At 43.7% G+C, this 23,437-nt stretch overlaps 1 long non-coding RNA gene across 1 annotated transcript in view; it reads right to left on the bottom strand.

Annotated features, from left to right (window-relative positions):
• The window catches only part of LOC140716630 (uncharacterized), a 97,426-nt gene that overhangs the window by 13,738 nt on the left and 60,251 nt on the right, over positions 1–23,437 (bottom strand). The gene's annotated exons all lie outside the window — the stretch shown is intronic.

Here is a 23,437-nt window from a genome sequence, read left to right as displayed (position 1 = left end):
GATTATTATAGTTTAGTGCATTTCAGATGTATAATTTTAAGCAAGATATGCTAAATTAATTGTTGCCACAGGAAGTTACATCAACTTTAATGTTTCCCAGACATTTCAAATCTGTTAAATTACATGACAGAATTGACACAAGACAATCCCTTCCCCACAATTACCAAGCATAGAAACATAGAAAACCTACAGCACAATACACCACAATGCTGTGCCGAACATGTACTTACTTTAAAAATTGCCTTGGGTTAGCCATAGCCTTCTATTTTTCTAAGCTCCATGTACCTATCCAGGAGTCTCTGAAAAGACCCTATCATATCTGCCTCCACTACCATTGCTGGCAGTCCATTCCATGCAATCACTACTCTCTGTGTAAAAAAATACCCCTGGCATCTCCTCTGTACCTACTTCCAAGCACCAAGTGTCAGAGTGTTCTGGACCCAGAGTCCCAGCAGGGTGCTGATTGAGGCTTTTTAATGCTGATGCCCCGATACACCTCACCACAAGCCTACAGCATCCAGAAACCCAGCGGCGTCCCACCTTTCCCTGTGTAGCAGTGTGGGGAGAGTCCCAGCAGGTTAGAACCAGCACAATTCAGCCCGGTCTGTGTGGACATGGTCCAGTTGGCACCGTGCCCTGTGCTTTCTCTCCTGTGACACTTCACCCACAGCATAGGTCAGCTTGTTCCTCTGTTTCACAGAAGTTGTGTCCCCGGTAGGGAGTCTGACATCAACATTTCACTGGTTGTTTCAGGCTCAGTCTGAAAGGAATGAGAAAGGGACCATTTCTCTGTTCTGCCTGTCCTGTCAACCTGAATCAACTGTATTTGCTCAGGAAGTCAAATGTTCTGAGTTCACAGTCCCCAGAGTAACCTGGAAATGGTTCTAAACAATGCAGCTGTCATTATTGACCAGTCAAATTATATTGATTCCTATTTACTTGTTATATTTATTTACTTGTATTTATTCTATTTGAAACCCAGATTTCAATATTTTATGGTCTTTGTCCCGGAGTGAATACTGTGAACTGAATATCTCATTATTTTGCTCCTGATTGAAATTGGAACCTTCCCACCACTCCACTTCTCCTCCTAATGTTGGGTTTACTGCCCTTTCAATAGCAGAATCAATCTGAAGCCTGTGTGTGTCTGTTGACCATCTTACTGTTGGACAACAAAGTCCTCATCTTCTGTAATTCACACTGTCTGACACATACTCTCCCACTAGTCTCCTACTCCCATAGTTCCTGCATGTTCTGCTGTGTCCACAGTCTTTTTGGGTGATTTTAACCTCATCCATCAGCAACAATCTGTCACTGACAGAGTCAATCATGAGGTAAATGATGTCACTTCGGTGGGTCAGAACAAACCCCATCGACAACACTGTCCAAGGTAATTCCGACAACCGGTCAAACCACATCTCCTCAACATATCCACCTCTCAAAGCTGTCAACTGGTCAATTAATTAATTGATCTTGATGCTTTTACCTACCTTGGTAAGTCAACACATCTCATTTTCCAGTGAATTGAATTGAGAACCAATGCTTTCAAGTGTATTTTGCACCTTAAGTGGCTGGGAATTGACACCACCCGCATTTCCTCACAGGACTCTCTGGGCTGGTCGTTCAGTGAGAATGTCACCTACATCTAACAACATTTTGAGATTTCTCCATCTGACCAGGAATCTCATGTGTTGGCCGACACTTCTCCACAGAGTCTGGACTAATATATTTCCACAGTTCCTCTGTCCTTTCTGATGCAAGTTACCATTCCCTCCCGGTTACTCAGTAGTTTCCACAGGCTCAGTGGGGTTGAAATTCTTGCTCATTCACACACGGTAAATATGTGAGGCAGTGTCAGCGGTATCATGTAGCCTGTTGAGTTGAATTTCAGAAGCAGGGTCCATTTCCCAACCTCCACTATATTGCACACATGGTGCTGGAGACCAGGTACCACTATATCCACACCAATCACTCCTCTCATCAACAGCAACACTGAACTGATCAGAATTATTCAAATAAGTTACTTCTAGATCTTACTTCTTCTGTAAACTCTGCTGATCAGGGGCTAACAGACTTTTCAGAATCAGGAATCGTATTTGGATGAGAGACAGATTGTCACTTTGGTATTTTGACTGAAATCCAACCAAGCGGACATTGGGTCACTGCCTCAGTCCTGCACTGAAGTGTTGGCCTGGACTGTGTGTCCAAGTTGCCACTGTGGGATTGATCCACACCCTCCTACCTCAGTGACACAGACTCACAGCTGAGTGTTAAAGTGATATTGGCTTTGTTTGATGGGGTGAATAATTTTGAGAATTACTGCTTTCTATAATGTCTCCTTTCTCTGTCGGTAATGCATTTATTCAGGGAACCATCTGTGAATTTCTTACTATTTCAGAGATCAAGTCTTTGCCATCAGTCTACATCATACCTTCCTGCAACAGAGAATCTGACCAAGGCATCAGGCTCCTCTGTCTGGTCAAGGACTATCAGCCTGAGAGCATCAGTCAGACATGGTCCACTAACAGTGGGGACATCACCACAGGAATCAAGAAGTACCCAGCGGTGTTGGGGCAAAATTCAAAGTACACGATGAGCAGCTTGCTCGAAGTCTCTGCGGCGGACTGGAAGAATAAAGTCTACTACTGCAAGGCAGGGTACAAGCCAAACGAGATTAAGACAGCGGAGTGGCAGAAACCTCAACCTCAACGTTAGTATCAGAAATAATTTATATTTAAAGCTGCAATGATGTCAGAACATAAATCTGGAGTAGGAAGCTTTGTCAGATAATGTAGGAGCATAGCAACTAACTCCTTTATTCTGCTCTTACAACGGCAGTGAGAAACGTATGAAAGTTGATATGAGTGCGAAACTGGGTATCAGGATCTGCCTCCATTGTATCTGCTCCATTGTCTAATTTCAGGAGTCTCTCCACCACCCCCTCCCACTAAACCCTCCCTACACATACAGAGACCGCTGGCCCATCATACCCCTGCACACAGAACAACAATTTAAACTTTACCCCACTACTCCTGCACTTTCCCCTCCACCCTGCAGCTGCCCCCTCTTTTGGTAAAAGCAATCACTTGTGAATGTGATGAAGGAATCCACCCCACTGCCCTTCTTTAATCATCTTCTCACAGATCTGAACCAGCCTTTGCAGTTACTACAAAATAATTCCCTCCTGTCCATCTGTTCTTCTTTCCCATTGAAAGTAAAATTGTGTTTCCCAAACTCACCAGTGGAAACAGTACCACACCATGTCCTCCTGCTCACAGGAGCTGGTATCAGTCATTCTCCATTAAACAATTAGATCACGGCAGGTCTGCACCTCAACCCCATGACCCACCTCTCTGCATTATCATAGCATAGTGGGACACACTGCTGGGAGGCCCAAGTGATACACCCAGCCCTCCCAGTCACTGGTGTGAGCCATCAGATCATCAGATCAGCTGTAAATTAACACCATTCTTGAGAGGGCTGGAACTGGGGATCTAGCCCATGATGAGGGGGAATGAAGTCAAAAACACGGGCAAAGCAATCATGTACTGACAGATATTAAATGTGTTCCAGCTCCGAAGCTCAGCTCCCTTGTTCCATCCCGGGAGGTGATCCACAGTCAAGCAAACGTTGTCCTAGGCTGTGTGATATCTGGATTCTCTCCCGACGACATTGAAGTATCCTGGAAAAAAGCTGGATCTGCCCAAGAAGGCATCGTTCTCCCTTCTACTCAGAGATCTAATGGTACATTTGAAACAATTACTTACCTGACAGTGCCTGTGCAGGAATGGACCAAGAAACACCAATATACTTGTAAAGTGAAGCACGCACTTTCCGGTTTCAGTGGTCAGGTCAACATGACATATCAAGAGGGTGAGTAATGTCTGAAGAAAAATTAATTAACACAGCACTAAACTAGCTCACTGATACTCCCACACAATTCCTGTCCCTCCTGTCAATCTTGCTGAGTGATGTACAGATGATCTTTGCACTTTGAATCAACTCATATCACCAGCAGCTTTAACCCCATCTACTGGGCAGGAAAGGTGTAAGATTAGGGTCACCTGTCCATTGTGTTTCAATTGTTTTAGTTGTCTCTGTTTGTAGTTATATTGAAAATAAGTTAGTGAGCAAAGCTCACATCTCATGCTTTAGAATCTGGAGAAAATCTCCCTTTCCCCTTTTCACTGTCTTCTCAGTGTTAGTTCCTCAAAAAATATCTTTGCAATTTTGTATTTGCTTCAGTCCCCAGACTTTGTTTCCAGTGTTTCCTGAGAGGCTCTTCTGTCGATTGTCCACTCACTGAAATGTAGGTGCCTGGATTATTTTTGAATTGATGCCCAATCCTCGAGTGAATGTTGTGACCTTGTGTCCTCAGATCCTTGACCAGGTTCAGAGAGCACATGCATTTATCATGGCTGACACAACCTCATCTCGATAGGATGCGATATACAGAGGATAGAGAGTGGGAATATGTGGGGCTCCCTTTTTCCAAGCATGGGAAAAGAGCTGAAAATATCTAACACTTAAATCTATGAATCTTCCATTTCCAGGTGGAAACTGTTCCAGCTGTTTTTTGAAGCCTGTGCCAAGGTTCTTTTACCAGAGTAATCTCAATGCAACATTCTCAGATGGTTCAACCCGACAGTATCATTGTTCAGCAGGAAACTGTGAAATAAAGTGATTGGCTGTGTATACAATTCGTCATTGATTTCATTACAATCCACTTACTGGATTGCAGACCTGTCCCTGGTATCCATTGGGATGGAAATTTAACAGAGAGAGAAGAAAACACATTATTCAAACTGACTACCTCTCCAATCACATTTCTATTCCACTTTCTATTATCCTTGTGGCCACCTTTTTCAATTTGACTTCCCATTCCCATTCTGACATGTCTGTCCATGGTCTCCTCTACTGCCCTGGTGAGGCCAAAGTCAGGTTGGAGTAGCAACACCTCATATTCCATCCAGATATCTGGCAATCTGATAGCCTGAGTTCTAATTTCTGCAACCTCCAGTAATTTACCCCGGTTCTTTATTCCCGTTTTTTTCTAATCGCCATATTAGATACCGCCTCATTCTATCACTTCTCCTCATCTGCCCATCATCTACATTTGGTTCCCCTCCTCTTGAACACTTTCCTCCATGGTGCACTGTCCTGTCAGATTCCTTCTGCTTCAGCCATTTATCTCTTCCACTTACCCCCCACCAGCTTCTTACTTCATACCCCCTCCCCATTCACACCCTTTCCCCCTCACCTGGTCTCACCTGTCATCTGACAGAATGTATTCCTCTCCACTCTACTCACCTCTTATTCTGGCTTCTGCCCACTTCCTTTCCAGTACCGGTGAAGCCGCTCGGCACAAAAGATTGACTGCTTATTTCCCTGCATAGATGCTGCCTGACTTCCCGTTTTCCTCCAGCATTTTGTGTGTGTTGTTCAACATTTCCAGCATCTGTAGAATCTCTTGTGTTTCTGGTTGTCCATACAGTCATTCATTTGTGTACATTGTTGCTTCAGTGTGACTCAGATCCCAATTCCAGTTTCCTTGGCCAGATTCCCTCCTGTCTGACTCCAGTCAGCAAGAACTGGAACCTGTTTTTCACCCAGTGGCTGTGAGGCACGAGGTGATGAAGGTAAATGGGGATGAAATTCCAAATTGACTCAGTCAAAGGACGGATGACCCTTTGATAATGTTGGGCACAAGACAAATTGGTGAGACAAGACACAGGGGTCTACCCAGTCTGCTGTCCAATTGCAAAGTTACATTGATCCATGTGCTGGACACTGAATTCCGTCCAAAAGGGAAACTCAGTGATCCCAAGGAATGTCCAAAGGAGAATGTTTTGATAGAATTACCCAAGCATTGACAGGATTATATACTTCCTGTGGAATAACACCAGCATTCAGCAATAAGGGGAGCGATCTTGACTTGGTCAGATTTTATGAGAGGATCACATTTCCCAGGGACTGCTGAACATCAAGACCAGGCTGATATGGGACCAAACTGAGAAACCTGCAGAAAACATGTTTAACAACATCACAGTGCTGATTAAACTGGGATTCACAATTCTGTGACCCTTCAGTGTACACCTAGGTTTGCAGATTTGTGATATTACACGACAACAATGATCATCTAGACTGCATGCATGGACTTCCTGTTTTACTGGAAAATTGCTCATAATCTTACTGAAATGGGAAAGGTTAAGAAATACATATGATACTTTGTCAGATGATCCATCCCAGTCAGACTGGACAGTGTGTGTTACATCTGCTCTTTCTTCAGACAAAGACACTGACTCACAGTCTCACTGAAGGACTCAACCATGACACAAACACAATCAGCCTTCACACTAAATGTCAAAGAACAAAAACACCCACGTGCCCGAAGGTGACCAAGTGTGTAAATGGTGTACACAAAGTGCAGAGAGCTGCAATGTCCGTGAACTGAAGATCGTGCATTGGGAGACGGCCTCAACAACTTCACACAAAACCGACACTAACCCAGGACCCAACACTTGATCAAAGAGCTGTTTTATTCATTTATCATTTCCTATCAATCACAGATCGCTCTGGAACTGAGGGACTTGCTGCCTCATTCCTGATGGTGATTCAGGTTCAGCCATGTTGCTGCAGGTCTGGAGTCACAGACCAGCCGGATCAGATGGGACTTATCTCCGGAAGTTATCACAGGGAATGAAACTACAAATACCTCTGTAGACATCTTTCTATTCCAAAAAGCATTGATGAATTGAATTTAAACCCCCATCCACCAGGTTGGGATTTGAACCCATTTTGCCAGTTCATCAGCCCAGCAACTTAACAACGCACTCTGACCATGGCTGCTCATTTCAAGAGAGACAGAGGCTTCAATGTTTGTCAGCACGAAAGCTAAAATCACAGGCACCAGCAGAAGTAGTGCCCATTTATGAATGAGCAGTGTTGAAAGAATATGATGTTTTCTGAAGTTTGTGTGGGTTTTGAAGGTTGCAGGGATGAGGAGAGGCACAGCCACAGTAAGACTGGAATGTCAGGATGTGAAGTTATTAAGCTGAGTAAATCCCAGGCTCAGCCCAGGTGGAGAAAGGGATTCTCATTGATTCACAGTGTTCATTGATACTGATCAATGGCACTGAGACTCCAAGCAAAGAATATACTGAGCTGTGTCTCTGCTGAGAAATCTGCATGCTTCTCTGTCTCACAGTGAACCAATTAGTACAGTTATTAGAAAGGGATTCAAAACCAAATTAGCATATCCTTTGTTCTGATTTTCTTTTCTGAAACAGGAATATGAGACACGTGATTCAGTCCTGGGTGTTTATGTACTCTGTTTGCATTAAATGCAGCTGTCATGCACTGATGATCTGTCTTGACCTAACACATCCAATAGAAATATCTCCATAAGATTCTGAGCATTTCCATTTCTAATCCACAGAATTGTCAGTCTTTATTCAAAGTCCCGACATTGAAGAGATGTTGATGGACAAGACTGCTACCGTGAAGTGCACGGTTCTCTGTACAGATCCCGAAGATATCCACATCTCTTGGCACGTGGGCGGGAAGGAGAAAACTAAAGGAATTCACACCCATCAAGCGGAGAGGGACGGATCCCAATACAGAGTGCTCAGCGAACTCCAGATCAGTGTGGAGGAGTGGTTCAGTGGGGTAGAGTATGAGTGTTCTGCTCAGGAATCTCCTTCATCTTCCCGAGTGTCAGCACGGACCAACAGTACCAAAGGTGGGCAAGAGTCCAGCGATTAAATGGCCAGCATTAGTTACCTGAGTCAAAATGTTTGACATTTCTGTTTTCTTGTCTCTTCCAGTCGAGATAAAAGGTCCCAAGGTCAGACTGCTGCCTCCACCTCAGGAAGAGACCAAGAAAAGGCAAATGGCCACACTGGAGTGTGTGGTCTCTGGATTCTTCCCGGACCAAATAAATGTCATTTGGAAGAAAGGCAGCACCGTGATCACCTCCAACACCAGCGCTACACCGACCGCTCTGGAGCAGGGGTGGACTTTCAGTGTCAGACACTTCCTGACCGTGAGTTTACAGGAGTGGAAGACAGAATCAGTCTTCAGCTGTACAGTGAATCATCCCCCCTCCAAGAGCAGTATCAAGAAGCAAGTGAAGAACGTCCCAGGTAAGGTCCTGGTACTCACACCATCATCGAAATTGTTTACATTGTGCTATGAATTCAAGGTCAACACTAAATCACAGTGTAGTTCTGGCTTAGTTAATTGAGGGAACTGATAAAGTTCAAAGTACAAAGTACATTTATCATCAAAGTCTGTGCACCACATACAACCTTGAGATTCTCTTCTTGCAGGCAGTCACAAAACAAAGAAACACAATAGAATTCAGAGTCAAACATCCAATGTGTGAAAATGAACAAACAGTTGGACAGGTACATGGATTCGAAGGGCTCCCAACCTTTTTCTATGCCATGGACCCCGACCATGAACCAAGGGGTTTGCGCACCCCAGTTTGTGAACCTCTGGTTTAGAAGGATATGGGTCAAACAGTGGCAAATGGGACTAGTCTGGATGGGGAATCTTGGTCAGAATGGACTTGTTGGTCCAAAGGGTATGTTTTCATGCAGTGTAACTCTATAATTCTAAAATTCAAGTTGTGCAAACAATAAAATTTAAACAAACAATCAACAGAACCTGAACCGCAGAGTCCCCTAAAGTAAATCCACAGCCACGTCACCGGTTCAGCACTGCAACCGGTCCAGGAGACCGATGGCTGCAGGCCACGGCCACGGAGCCAGGTTCAGTGCTGAGGTGAGTGCCGATGGCTGCAGGCCGCAGCTGCAGAGTCAGTTCAGTGCTGAGGTGAGGGAAGCCTCATAGAGTAGTGAGCCGAATTCCTAATTCAGCTTCACCTTCAACGCCTCAATCTTTTTAATCTCAAATGGCACTGAAAAATGGCCAATCATCTGTTTGTTTCTGCATTCAACCAACATAATCCAGGCTTTCACCATAGAAATAAGTGTATCCCAGAAAATACTTTCATAACCTGAGGGGAATCTGGATCATTTTACTGGACAGGCACTCTGGAGATCACTGATACTTGTCTTCAAAATGCTCCCTCCCTCTGCCTTTGAACATAATCCTAGCCTCCAATTAGTGCCTCAATTGTGACTGAATTTCCAGCAGAGCAGCTCTCCCTCTGCTCCTGTGTGGGAATATTCAGCCTGGACAATGTGTAGAAGCCTCTGGAGGGCGGCTTGAACACACAACATTCCGACAATGCAGAGGCAAATGTTATTTACACCTTGAGGAAAAAAGGTATTTTTAAGCATTTGTGACAAAAAGTAAATCTTTCTGCTACTCCCATTTTGAAATATGAAGTGTATTTTCAGAAATATTTTCACTTGAAACTTTGCTCCTGTTCCACCGACACAATCTGAAATACTGGTTATTTTCTGTATTTGTTTTAATAAGTTGCTGGTAACAGTTCAAGTGACCATGAAACTACAAAAACAATGTAAGGGCCAATCTTGTTCATTTACGTTCCCTTAGGGTGTTTACCCTGTCTGCTCAATAGGGGACATTCCTTTCTTCACCAATGTAGATTGATCTCATCTCATCTTGATGGGACTGGCAAATCATTAACCAGAGATGAACAGAAATGCTGGTCTTGTCAGTGACAAACTCGTCTATTGGGGAATGGTGAAATAATAATTGTGACGTTTCTCCCAGATGAATGTCCAGATACCCACCCCTCAGTCACTTTAAGCAAACCTTCCTTCGAAGAGATCTGGACAAAGAGGACAGCGACCATTCTGTGTGAGGTGGTTCACAGTGATTTACAGGGATTCAGTGTAACCTGGCAGGTGGATGGAAGGAAGAGGGAAGATGGGGTGAGGACTGTGGGTCCAGACAGCAACGGAGCTGAAGATATGATCACCAGCAGACTGACAGTCCCTGCTGCAGAGTGGAACAGTGGGACTGAGTACTCGTGTGTGATAGAGGACGAGAGTTTGCCAACACCGGTGAAGAAATCCATCAGGAAGGACACAGGTACGTGTGGACAGAATTCAGTGTGAGTCCGATCTCAGTAATATGACATATTTATCACCATCCAGCAGGGTGATACACTATAGAAAATGAGAACAGGAGTAGGTCATTGGGTCTCTCAATCTGCTCAACCATTCAGTCTGTTCTCAGCTGATCATCCAAATTCAATTCCTGTTCCTGCTTTCTCCAGATATCCTCTGAGCCATTCACATGAAGAAGTATATACAATCCACTCGAGAATATATTAGATGATAATTCTTCAAGTGCTTTCTGTGGGAGAGAGCTCCACAGGTTCTCACTCCCTCTCACACGTACACAGCTGAGACTGCCACCCCTGCTCCAGGGGAGATGGAACAAACAGCACAGGATGATGCAAGTCCAGGGGCTGAGTTCCACTTTCTGTCGAGTTGCTGTGTTCAGCGACTCCCATTGATTGAACTGTATGGACTAACCTTGCTGGAAGCTGTAAAATGCAGCAGGTTCAAGATTTCCACTCCACAAATCCCAATGATGAACAGAAAGGGAAAAGCCTTTAGTTTCAGATAAAGTGAAGTCTCTCAGATTTAGAAATTGTTCATGTTGGTAAAAGACCAGAATCTGTTGGGTAAGGAGGGAATTATTGGAAGATTCATTCTAACTGAGATTCTCTCTGTTCCAGGGCGTGTTCTGACTCGTCCTCACGTCTACCTCCTCCCCCCTTCATCGGATGAGGTAGACACCGATCAGACTGTGACCTTGATGTGTCTGGTCACCAAGTTCTCTCCCGCAGAGATCTATGTGGCCTGGATGGCCAATGACACCCTTCTGAAGACAGGGTTTGTGAACCAGCCGGTGACCAAGGACCCCAGAAGAGGCTGGAACACAATGACCAGTCAGCTGAAGGTTTCTCCTGAGGAGTGGAAGAGCGGCACCACTTTCTCCTGTGTGGTGGGTCATGAGTCGCTCACAACCAACCTGTTCCGAAGCATCAATAAATCTCACAGCAAACCCACCCTGGTCAATGTCTCACTTGTTCTGACTGATAGTTTTAAATCTTGTGTGTAATACTGTGTGACTCAATCCACGAAACCCTAGTTTTGTTAGTTTTATTATTATTAATGATCAGAGAGGATTATTTAGCTGATTAAAACATGATTAAAATCTGGACCTTTCAAAATAATTAAGAATGAAATTAAGATCAAGAACCAAATTAAACTACAAACATGATTCACCACAAATCTCTGAGTTTGTGTGTACATTCACAGACCTTCTTCTGCCATGTTTGAATGGATTTCAACCCTGTCTGGGACTGCACAATGTATTAAATCTTTGTATCTGTCAATGTACTGATCCAAGTTCAATAAATATAACTTGAAAATGTCTTGGTTGTGATTTTTGGAAATGGCAAATAAGGAACTTTCAACATGAGGTGTCGTTGGTGACCCACACAGTGAGAAATCGGTGTCTTAATATCTCTGGCGTCTAAACCCTTCCTGCATCAGCTGTAAACTAATGGTCAAAGAAATTAGAACCTACGGCAGCTGACAAAGAGTTGAGAGTTGAAACCACTTACCAAACGTCATATCTGTGTCAAATATGTCGGATTGCTGTTTGAGGGCTCCTTGTCCCCAATAAGGTTGCTGCTCCTCATCTGGTGCCTGTGTGTCACTACCTAAATGAAACGTATCATTGTTGGGAACTGTTCTATTGCAAAGGTGCAGTTAAACCTCCATCTGTCATGGCAGACGGATTGCATCTGTACTGAAGGGGTACTAATATCCTAGTGGGAAGGTTTGCTTGTGCTGCAGGGTAGGGGTGGGGGCTGGTTAAACTAAAGTTGCTGGAGATGAGAACCAGAGTATAGGAACAGATCGTGGAGAGGTTGTGGAGTCAGAGTTTGTTCAGACATCAGACAAAGTCAGGAATCAAAAAGTTGAGTGTGGTGTGAGTGTTATGTACCCCTGGGGTTCATATTTTCTGTGCTCTATCAATTTAAAATGTCGGGGGAATGAGACTGGCTTTTGGACACTGTTTGGGCTGTTAGAAAGAGAGAGAGGGAGGTGTCCATTGCAATGAGAGAGACAGAAATTGCTCGAAGGATTGATGTTATGGTTTCTGTACAAGTTGTTTACCTTTCCAAGGACATTTGCCTGCTTGCAAAGTTCTTGCAGAGAGAGGAGATTGGTGCAGGTTGATGGACAGCTGGTGTCCAACATGTGGAGATAAGAACCAGGTCCACAGAGACACACAGTTTCGGACACTGAATGAGCTTTGTTGCACCTACAGGAAGATGGGGGCTTTTGGAGGATCGATTTGGGGAAATAGATCAGTGGCTCTAGCAGTGTGAAAAGGTGTGACCGGTGGGGAATCATTTGTGTGTCCACCCTCACCTGGGTGATAATTCCATCACTGAAGAATGGTCACATGTTGTTATAATCACAGTCGGTGACTTCTACAGGACTTCGGAGAACAGCAGGTATTTTGGAAGACCACGGAAGACAACGGGAATATCGATGGCATCATCTCTCTCTCTCTCTCTACAAAGCTAATCAAATAACTACCTCGAACTGAACAGAACTCTCTTTATCATCGTAAGACTCTATCCATTTACCCCCGGTCTGAAAGAGTCTAGTTTTGCTCCTAGTTCCACACACACATACACATCTCACTGCTAATCTGTTCAAATATATCTACATTTATAGTACTGTATTGCGTAGTTACTAATAAACATTATTAGTTTACAGCAATACCAGACTCCAATGTGTTTTCCATTTCTGCTGGTTCTTTGACCCGTCACGTGACAGTGGGTAATGTTCTGAGCTGCGTATATTTCAAAGCAAGTATTATTGTAGGAAAGGCAGATGAGCACAGGGCAGAGCTCAACACAAGAAATTATGATATGGTGGCCATTGGTGAGACTTGGTTGCAGGAGAGGCAAGACAGGTAGCACAGTATTCTGGGGTTCCATTGTTTTAGATGCAACCGAGTGGGAGGGATTGAAGGCGGAGCTATGGCATTACACATCAGTGAAATTGTCACAGCCGTATTCAATCAGGAGAGACTGGAGAACTCCTCTTGTGAGGCTTTACAGGTGGAATTGAGGAATAAGAAAGATATGGCCATGTTAATGGGGCTATATTGTAAACCATCCTGCAGGATGTAGAGGTACAAATTGTGGGGAGATCACAGACTATTGCAAGAAACATAAGATTGTGATAGTAGGTGATTTCAACTTTCCACATTTTGACTTGGACTCCCATACTACAAAAGGGATGTAGTTTGTCAAAATGTATTCAGGAAAGTTTCCTTAATCAGTACATAGAAATCCCAACAGAGTGTGTGTGATACTTGATTTCTTATTCAGTCTCTGGTTAAGAAGTACAAGGAAGTGCTCAGCAGGTATAGGCAGGTAGGGACAAATGAGGTACTTATGGAATATAAGAAATGCAAGGGAACACATAAGAAAAAAATAAGAAGGGCTAAAAGCAAGGACAAGGTAGTCCTAGCGGACAAAGTGAAGGGGAATCCCAAAGGACTCGACAGATATGTCAAGAGCACAATGATTGCAAGGGAAGAAATTGGTTCTCCAGAAGATCAGAATGGTAATCTATGTGTGGTGCCAAAAGTGATGGGGAGATCATCAATGGATTTTTTGTGTCTGTATTTATTTGGGAGATGGACAGAGAGTCTATAGAAGTGAGGCAAAGCAGAAGCGAGGACATGGACCCTTTACAGATTACAGAGGAGGAGGTTTACTGTCTTTAAGCAAATTAAGGTTGTGGGGAGGGGGCGGGTGGCTAGCAGAGAAATTTAAAACATCTTTAACACCAGGTGAGATACTGGAGAATAGCTGACGTTCCATAGATTAAAAAAGGCAGTAAAAATAAACCAGGAAATTTAGGCCAGTGAGCCTGACACCTGTTGTGAGAAGGCAATCGGAAGGTCTTCTAAGGGACTGGATATATGTGTATTTGGATAGACATGGACAGATGAAGGATAGTCAGCATGGCTTTATATGTGTAGGGCATGTTTAACCAATCTTATGGAGGTTATTGAGGAAGTTACGAGGAAAGTTGATGAAGGAAACGCTGTGGATGTTATATACATGGGCCTTAGCAAATCATTTGACAAGATCCCAAATGGGAGGGTGATCAGGAAGGTTCAGTCGCATGGCATTCAAAATGAGGCAGCAAATTAGATTGGATATTGGCTTTGTGGGAGAAGCCAGAGAGTGATAGTAGATGGTTGTATCTCTGACTCGAGGCCTGTGACGAGTGGAGTCTCGTAGGCATTGGTGCTGGGTCCATTGTTGTTTGTCATCTGTATCAATGATCTGGATGATAACATGGTTAACTGGATCAGCAAATTTGCAATTGACACCAAAATTGTGGCTGTTGTGGGCAGCAACAAAGACTATCAGAGCTTGTAATGCGATCTGGAAAATTTGGTAAAATAGTTTGAAAAATGGCTGATGGAATTTAATGCAGACAAGTGTGAGGTGTTACACTTTGGTAGGACTAGCTAAGGCAGGTCTTACACAGTGAACGATAGGACAATGAAGAGTGCAGTAGAACAAAGGGATGTGGGAATACAGGTCCATAATTTATTGAAAATGGAGGCACAGCTAGATAGGATCATAATGAAATATTTTGGCACATTGGCCTTCACAAATCAAAGTACTGAGTACAGGAGATGGGATGTTATGTTCAAGTTGTATAAGACATTCGTGAGGCCAAATTTGAGTTGAATTGAATTTAATTAACTATTAATTACATCCTTCATATACATGAAGAAGAAAATTCTTTAGCTGTTCGGTTTTGGTCTCTTACCTGTAGGAAAGATGTAAATAAGCTTGAAAGAGTACAAAGTTTAAAATGATGCTACTAGGACTGGAGAAACTGAGTTATCAGGAAAGATTACATAGGTTAGGCCTTTATTCCTTGGAACTTAGAAGACTGAGGGGAGATTTGATGGTGGTATGCAAAATTATCAGGAGTATAGATAGGATAAATGCAAGCAGGCTTTTTCCACTCAGGTTGGGTGGGACTAGAACTTGAGATCATGGGTTAAAGGTGAAATGTTTAAGGGAAACCTGAGGGGAAATTCTTCACTCAGAGATTTGAGAGAGTGTGGGATGAGCTGCCAGAGAAAGTGGTGCTTGCAAGCTTGATTTCAATGTTTAAGAGAAGTTTGGATGGTTACATGGATGGGAGGGGTATGGAGGGCAATGGTCTGGGTGCAAGTCAATGGGACTTGGCAGTTTAAATGGCTCAGCACAGACCAGATGGGCCAAAGGGCCTGTTTCTGTGCTGTACCTTTCTGAGACTCAAGGATTATCAGACAATGACCAAGACCAGACAGTCTGCATCTGCATTGAGTGCAGTTGAGAAGAATCCAGATTTCTGGACTCAAACATATCAGATGTAAAAGGGGCACGAGAGGGTAAATGTTGAGAGAATTTCACCTGTCACCGAGCAATGAACAAAGAGACAGAGTTACAAGGTAAGGGGCAGGACATTTGAAACTGCAATGCAGAGAAATTTCTTCCCTCAGAGGGAATGAATCCCCAGAAATCTCAGCCCTGTGGATGGAATCTGGTGGTGTGCACTTTCTCCTGTTTTCGTCTTGTGAGTTCAGTGGAGACAGAGACAGAGAGAATTAGAAGAAGAGACAAAGGATGAGATCAGAACTGTGCAAATAAAGAAATAGGTGTGTTGGACCCAGGATCGATCTTCAAAGATTTTGACACCCAGGAACCAGAAACTGCTCACCCTTTCCACTGCTGATCCTTCAATGAAGACTGATGTGTGTTCCCATGACTTCCTCTTCCTGAAGTTTACAATCAATTACTTCATCTTACTAATGTTGAATGTAAGGTTGTTGTTGCAAAACCATTTACGCAGCTGATCTATCCTGCTCTTGTGTGACTCCTCATCACCCTGAAATTCTGCCCACAACAGTTCATCAGCAAATGTATAAATGCCACTTGAGCTGTACCTAGCCATACAGTCATGTGTGCAGAGACAGTAGAACAGTCATTTAAGCACACATCCCTGAGGTTCTCTAGTGTTGATTGTCAGTGAGGAGAAGTTGCTCCTGTGCTCTCCCAGTAAGGATGTCAAGGATCCAGTTGTGGAGAAGAGATCTCGAGGCCCAGGTTTTGGAGTTTGTTGATTAGAACTGAGGGGATGATTGTGTTGAATGTTGAGCTGTATTCAGTAAACAACATCCTGACATACAGCAGGTATTATTATTGTCCAGGTGATCCAAGGTCGAGTGGAAAGCCAGTGAGATTCCATCTGCTATAGACCTATTCTGGCAATAGGCAAATTGCAGTGGGCCCAGGTCCTTGCTTAGGCAGGAGTTGTTTCTGGCCATAACCAACCTCACAAAGCATTTCATCAAAGTAGATGTGGGTGCAACTGTGCAATAGTCAATGAGGCAGCTACCCTGCTCTTCTTGGGCACAGGTATGATTCTCACTCTTTTGAAACTGGTGGAACCTCTGACTGCAGCAGTGAGATATTGAAGATGTCCTTTAACACTCTCAATAGTTGGTTGGCACAGGTTTTCAATTCCCTACCAGGTACACCATCAGGGCCTGATGCCTTATGAGGGTTCACCCTCTTGAAAGCTGTTTTGCCGTTGGTGGCCGAGTCAGAGATGACAGGGTCACCAGACACTGCAGGGATTTGCACACATGTAGCTTTATTCTCTCTTTCAAAGTGTGCTTAAATGGCACCTAGCTCATCTGGGAATGAAGCATCACTGCCATTCATGTTGTTGGGTTTCACCTTGTAGGAGGTAATGGCCTGAAAACTTTGCCAGAGCTGAAGGGGATCTGATTCCTTCTCTAAGCTCAATTAGAATTGTTCAAAGGTTCATTTATTATCAAAGCTTGTATCCACATAAAGCTTGAAATTTGTGTTCTCCAGATAGCCACGAAAACAAGAAAGAATATGAAAGTTGTTGAGACAGAAACATCAAACACACCCTTTCCCCTCCATGACCCAACAAAAACAACATCCCAATTATCAATCCCTCCCCCCAATATCCCTCTCTCCCTTCACAAAATGGAACAGGAACATAACCCCCCCCCCAAAAAAACTCCTCCCCTGCACAAAAAACTAACAGACCAACCCCCAGACACCTTGCCCTCGTACAACAAATGGAAAAGGAATGGATGATAAAAAAAACACAGAGTATAAAACGTTTAGTCTGAAAATGTCCACAGTCCATAAACTCAACAGTCCAATCCATAAACACAGAACCACAATACCATCTCTGATATCACCGACATTCATTGAAAGAGCAGAGAGGGGCACCACACGAGGCAGAGAGGCTGACCCGCTTGTCACAGCGAGCCACACAGCAACAGGCCGCTCACAGGGCATCTTGTCTAATGCAGGATCACCAGCCTAGACTGCCACAGATCGACCCCTCAGCAGACTAAAAATCTCCTGCTCCATCCACAACTTTTTCTTTGGGTATGTCTGGTATGTTCTCGAATGGACACACTCATCCACACAGGTCTTGATGAAGTTGGTGATAACTGTGGCATATTCATTCCGATTTGAAGATAAGTCTCTGAATATTGTCCAGTTCACCAAATCAAAAGTCCAGTAAGCATACTTCTGCCTTCCTTGATGATATCTTCTTGGTCCTCACTACCATCACTGTGGTCTTTAGTCTCTGCCTATATGCCTGGAGTTGAAGTACAGCCAGTTGATCACCCTTACCAAAGTGTGCCCATGGGCTGACACGGTAACCATTGTTGATGGTGGTATAACAGTGATTAAGTGTTGGCTCCTCTGTTTCCATAGGTGATATGTTAGTAGACATTGTTCAGAGACCTCCTCGAGATGTCCTGGTTTGAATACAGGTGTGCTATTTCATATTTACTGATCATGGTGCTCAGCTCTTCCAGTGACTACAGAATGCTGGCCTGAGGTAGCTGCCCCCACACCATGCCAGGATCTGCTGTACACTAATGGACTGAAATTGTTTACAATCATTCATCAACAACTCCATTATCACTGTGTCACGTATCAGGGGACTGAACCCAGCAGCATTTAATCGTGAGCAGTGTTCTTTGTAAGCCCTGCAACTATTCACTGATATTACTAATGATGTGAATGATGGGACACAAAACCGTGTCTATGAGTGTCCAGCAAATGAAAAACAGTCTCCACAGAAAATAGAATGGCAGGGAGGTTTAAGGTGTAGAGATGGAAATAGATGAAGTGAACAGGACAACTGTAACAAAGCGAGATCATTGACTGCGGCAGAGAAGTTACAGAGATGAAAGGAGAGATTTTTCATGGGAGATCCGAAAGTCAGCATCAGAATTTTCAATCTGGAGGAATCCAAGGCTCAGTCTGAACAGATATGAGGCAGCTCTTTGATTCAGGTCACTGTCATAAATGGATCTACAGACTCTCACATGCACCGAGACAAGAAGATTGCAGGAAATGTTGTCTTTGATGAGAATCTGCATCTCTCATTGCAATTCGCAGCTCCAATAGCATATTTCATTGGCATTCCAGCAGCTAACTGTCACGTAGCTGGGCAACTGTCCTGCAGTCCCTGTTGTGACCTGAAAAGGTCCGAAGGAAATAAGCTCCTTGATGTTTGATTTTGTTTTCTCAGTCAAAGGTTGTAAGCAGAGATGAGCAACCCACTCTGCAAACAAACCTGATTTCATTCCAATGTACAATTCTGTACAAATTGAGCTTCAGGATAAGTCTGAGCTGAAGTTGACAAGCCAGCTGACAGCAGATATTGTCCAGTTTGTAAATTTTCTATTTCTCATCTACAGAGTTGTCTGTCTTTATCCAAAATCCCTCCATTGAAGAGATGTGGATCAACCAGACTGCTACTCTGGTGTGTATGATTGTTGGTGCTGATCTGAGCCAGGTCCAAATCCACTGGCAAGTGAACGAGGGGGAGAAAATCAAAGCAAATGTGACCAAAAAACCGAGAGAGGAAGGAACCCGAGACACTGTGATCAGCCAACTCCAGGCCAGTGTGGAGGAGTGGGCCAGAGGGGTGGAGTACACTTGCTCTGCCCAACAACCTTCTTCAACCTCACCAGTATCAGCACAGACAAAAAGTACCAAAGGTGGGCAAGAGGTCAGCGATTAAAATGGACAACATTGGTTACCTCAGTAAAAATGTTTGACATTTCCATTGTTTGCCCATCAGTTCCAGTGGAGACAAAAGGTCCCAAAGTCAGACTGCTGCCACCACCAGTGGGAGAGACTAAGAGTGGGAACACGGTCACCCTCGAGTGTGTTGCCTCTGGATTCTACCCGCAACAAATAACCTTCACCTGGGAGAAAGGGGACTCTCTGATCTCTTCCAACATCAGTGTGAGACCAACTGCTCTGGAACAGGCGGGGACTTTCATTGCCAGCTACGTCCTGACCGTGAGCACAGAGGAGTGGAAGGAAGGCTCAGTTTTCAGATGCACAGTGTCTCATCCCCCCTCCAACACCAGCGTCAGGCAGGATGTGAAAAACATTCAAGGTATGATTCTGAGATTCACTCCACTGTTGACATCCTCTGCCACAGCCACAACCCAGGGCCAATCAAGGTCAATAGGTAACGGCAAGAGCGTCATTGTTGTAGTTGTGTGAGTGGATTAATAATGCAGAGGCAGAGAGTGGGAAAGAATCAGAGTTCATCCGATGCTTTCAAAACGTGACTCACTTCCAAACTACCAACACAAGGTCTGTCTGTCCATCAGTAAGTGCCCATCTGGGCCCCTCTGTCACATCTCAGACAGATGTGTGAGAGTGCAGAACTCCCTCAGTACTAGTACCAGGATCGCTGACCTACAGTCTGTTCCCAAGCCTCAGGACAATGGCGTGAACACACAACCAGAGGTGACTGTGCCAGATTCTAGTTTGAGATTACAAACTATTTCTCTGATGTTCTTTGGTGAAGTACAGTGGCCTTCCTATCCTCTTTACACATATCCATCAGTCCCACACTAAACTCTTCACTGCTCTGTGATCGGTCGGCTGGAGCAGAGCAAGGAATGCCGGCCTTGTCAGTGAGGGAATGATGAAATAATGACTGCAGGATCAATGTTTGCTCACCAGCGTCTCGGAAACATGAAGCAAGTCTATCTGTCAGCAGAATTGGAGGAACTGAGTTCCACTGGAGCAGGCATTGTGGAATGTAACTGGACACCAGACAGTTGCTGAGTTCCAGTAAACAGAGAGATGCACAGTACTCAGCCAGGCACAGAACTAGTGCTGAAGCAATGGTACAGAGTACACTTGTGATGCTATTGCAATGTTATCCCTTTCTCTGTCCTTAAATGTTCTCTAACCTGCTGAACACTTTCTGCAATTTCTCTTTCATTTACAAAAGTAAAAACCTTTACATTTTAGATGCAGAGAGATCACTAGTGGTCTAAACATTGGCCTGGCTGGTGTAAGAGCAGAATATTTCCGGTAAACATCATATATAAAAAAAATCCCAAAAGTTACCCTCTACAGTTACCCTTCCCCACCAGATGAGATGGAAAGAAGTTGGGTCACTGGGTTCTCTGCAGCGGAGATTCCCATGGACAGAGTGGCTGACAACTTCATTTGTCAACCTTCAATTGATGGCTGATCCTACAGCAGTGTGGTTCACATCACTGAAACAAGCAAGACTACCTGCAAGTCCTTTCTTGTTAGCTCAAAATGGAATTATGTATTTCAAGATTAAATACATCAAAATAAATTACCAACATTTCTGAGATCCTGCAGTTTGTTTTAACTTGCCAGTGTCAGGTCTGATCCCGTTGGAAACTTGTGTAGACTACTTGAGAGGTTAAATGTCAGCCTGTGTTTGTGTAATCAAAGTTCAATAAAGAAGGTATGGAAAGCATTCGGCTGCCAGTGTTCTGTGCCGGTACTTTTGGGATACAATGAGTGACTTAAAAATGAGGGGTGGGAAGTGTTGCCTGGTTGGTTCTGTTCTTCACTGTATAAGCAGATAAACAGACATTCAAGTAAATATAGGTATATGTGTATTGTAGTTTCCACTGTGCAAATGATAGAACATTCCGAAGTTCTACAGTTGTACAGATAGAACATTTGGTCCACAGTTTCAAATATACAAAGTTAATTGACAGGGAAAGGTATTTTATCAACTTTGTGAAGGCATTTGGTGAACTCATTCAGAAAGTGGAGAGTTGCAGAAAGAAGGGACAATATGTAGCCAGTGATTCCCTGGGACCTGCAGCAATGTGTTGAGTGCTGACACTATTCACTAGATTTATTCATGGTTTCGATATTGGGCAGAAACACCCGTGACCAACTTTGCCACTCACTCAAGGCTGGCAGATCTGTCAGCAGTCTGGAAGGCTTTAACTACAGGGATGATAATCGATGAAATGAATAACCAGCTCCAGGTCTTTGAACAAACTGTCTTGGAGGGACTGCTGAACATACATGCACTCCCCAGTGGAAATTATAAGTTGGGATGATGGTTAATGAATGCTAAGTGAAGATCTTGTTCATATTTTTAGCAGAGCGAAAATAGTCGATTCAGAGAAACTAGATCATTTTGTTCTGTCCAGGGGCACCCAGGTTACAAGTGACATGCTGTGAGGAAACATGACTCAAGTCATCAAGTTTACTCAAGTTTATTGCCATGTTGATCTTCATGAAACATTGACAAGAAACTAACGCTCTCACTTTCTCAATTCTTTCAGAAATCTGCACAGACATGACAGGAGAGGAGGGGAAGGAAGAACAGGGACACGTGGATGGAGATGACAATGTGCCTACAGTTGCTGCCTTTGCCATTCTGTTCATCATCAGTTTCCTCTACAGCACATTCGTCACTGTTGTCAAGGTAACTAATTGACTAACGGAGGCATCCCATGAAACCCAAACTTTCACCTTCCTTATCTCACCACATTGCATTCTCTGACACTGCAACCCCAACGACAGCACAATCAACAGACAATGCAGTCTGAGGCCTTTCACAACCGCTCGGACTTTACACCTTTCCTCTTTACTCCGAGGCTCTGGGCCTTGATAAGCAGAAGTTATGCCCTGTGCAAAAGGGATGGGTTACACCTGAATCCATGGGGGACAAAGAGATTTGCAGACCGGTTTGTTGGAGCAGTTCAGAAGAGTTTAAACAAATTTGGCAGGGGGATGGGAAATGAAGTGAAAGGGTTGAGGATCAAATTGTTGGTTTACAAACAGAGGTAGTGTGTAGTGAGACTGCTAGTAAGAAGCTGATGTTCGGGTATAATTGCAGTTGGATGAGTTGCAATGTAAAAGGGGGACAAAATTTTAAACTGTGATTAATACAGGACTGAAGGTGTTATATTTGAATGCACATAGTATACAGAATAAGCTAGATGAACTTGTAGCACAGCTGCAGATTGGCATGCATGACCTTGTGGGCATTACTGAATTGTGGCTGAAGGAAGTTTATAGTTGGGAGCTTGATGTCTAAGGATACCCATTGTATCAAAAGGACGAGGAGGTAGGCAGAAGGTGTGGTGTGGCTGTGTTGGTTAAAAATTACATAAGATGATTAGAAAGAGATGACATATTATCAGATGGTGTAGAATCATTCTAGGTAGAGCTAAGAATTTGCAAGGGTGAAAGACTCTGATTGGATTTATAAGCAGACCTGCAAACAGTGTAGCAAATATGTGGTCTACAAATTACAATGGGAGGCAGAAAATGCATGTCAAAAATGCAATGTTAAGATAATCATCAGGAATTTCAATGAGCAGGTTGATTGGGATGGATTGCACAGGAACTGCAGGGGAACCATTATTCTGGCTTCAAGATTTGCTGATGCTATATGGGAGAGTTTAAGGGATTCCGATTGGGCTGAATTTGTTAAGTGTATCCAGGAAGGTTTCTCAAATCAGTATGTGTACGGTCCAATGAAAGGACGGGCCACCCTGCTCCTGGTACTGGAGAATGAGCCTGGCCAGGTGACTGACATGTCAGTGGGTGAACGGTAACGGAAGAGTGACAACTCGTTAACTTTTAGGATAACTATCCACAAAGATAGGTATTATCCTTGTGGAACAATTTTAAATTAGCGTAGGGCAACTTACAAGGGCATTCAGCAGGAACTAAGAAGTGTTAATTGGAAACACCTTTTCTCTGGCAAGTCCACATTAGATATGTGGAGGGTGTTTAAAGAGCAATTGCACACAGTAAAGGAAAAGTATGTTCCTGTCAGAAGGAAGGATGGGGATGGAAAGATATGAGGACCCTGGATGCTCAGAGAGGTGATGAATTTAGTCAAGAAGAAAAAGATAAATTATGTAAAGTTTCAGAAGGACAAATCAAACAAAGCACATGAGCAGTATAAAGAAACCAGAAAGGAACTAAAGGGAATTAGGAAAGCCATGAGGGGCCATGAAAAGTCCTGGTAAATTGGATTAAGGTGAATCC

The sequence above is a fragment of the Hemitrygon akajei genome, chromosome 25 (genome assembly GCF_048418815.1).
Source record: "Hemitrygon akajei chromosome 25, sHemAka1.3, whole genome shotgun sequence".
Classification (NCBI taxonomy): domain Eukaryota; kingdom Metazoa; phylum Chordata; class Chondrichthyes; order Myliobatiformes; family Dasyatidae; genus Hemitrygon; species Hemitrygon akajei.
The sequence above is the reverse complement of the archived record's forward strand: the minus strand, read 5'-3'. Positions and strand labels throughout refer to the sequence as shown.